Genomic DNA, 1,049 nt, shown 5'->3' on the forward strand with positions numbered 1-1,049 from the left:
ATAATAATAATAATATGCATCTATTCTACCTAAAAATATCTTTACTATACACTATACAGTATATAAACAGAATGTATGAACGGTAAAATGTAATGTGTTAACTATAAAAATATGTTTTTGATACTGTAATGAATCTGTAATGAAAAACTGAAAACACTAGAAACGTTTTTTTAACGATTGGCCTGGAGATGGGAAAAAATTGGCTTCTTTAATTGTTTGCACACTTTAAAAAAAAACTGAAATGGCGCCCCTGCTATATCATGTATACACTATACACACAAATATCAAAGAAGAACGCTTCAAAATGTGACAATGTTACATTATGTTACACAGTGCCAAAATTTCCAAACCTATGGCCGAACTTAGTGTGCATATCTTCACGTGTGTTTAAAATTCGAGGGGAAAATCAACCATCCACAAAATCGACGGATATCCAGCAAAATCCACACTCTACGAAGGAGCATACTCTGACAACAATAACAAATATATAATATACAAGCAACTAAGCCGCAAACACAACAACATATCAAAACAAAAACGTCAATAACTACCGTCATCCAAATTCACGGATAACCTTGAACAGTAAACACCATCATCATCAATCAGCCAATTAAATATCCTGACAAAACCATATTCATATTATGTAAACTTAACTGAGGGTCACCAATCGATTAAAACAAATTCTACCCCTGAAAACAACAATGAAATCTCAGTTCTTAAATTCCTCGATGGATTTGAAACCATTTTAAATCTTCTTATATCCCTCTACCCTCTTGATCACTGTTCTCACAAATCTCATAAAAATTAAAAATGTCAACCAATAATATTACATCAAGTTCTATCCTCATCCTAACATGGTGTCGTAACTTACAGATTATCTAACTAGGACATCCTACGTCATGAACTTCCCATCAATGGATAGCATAACCTAGTCCCCCCATCTTAATACAATTAGTTATTTTAATTTATTTTATTTTGTTTTACCTTATTTTATAATAACATTATACATAACTTGCGCTTATCGTAAAAAAATATTTTTAAAAAAATTC

Source organism: Acyrthosiphon pisum, chromosome A1 (genome assembly GCF_005508785.2).
Source record: "Acyrthosiphon pisum isolate AL4f chromosome A1, pea_aphid_22Mar2018_4r6ur, whole genome shotgun sequence".
Classification (NCBI taxonomy): domain Eukaryota; kingdom Metazoa; phylum Arthropoda; class Insecta; order Hemiptera; family Aphididae; genus Acyrthosiphon; species Acyrthosiphon pisum.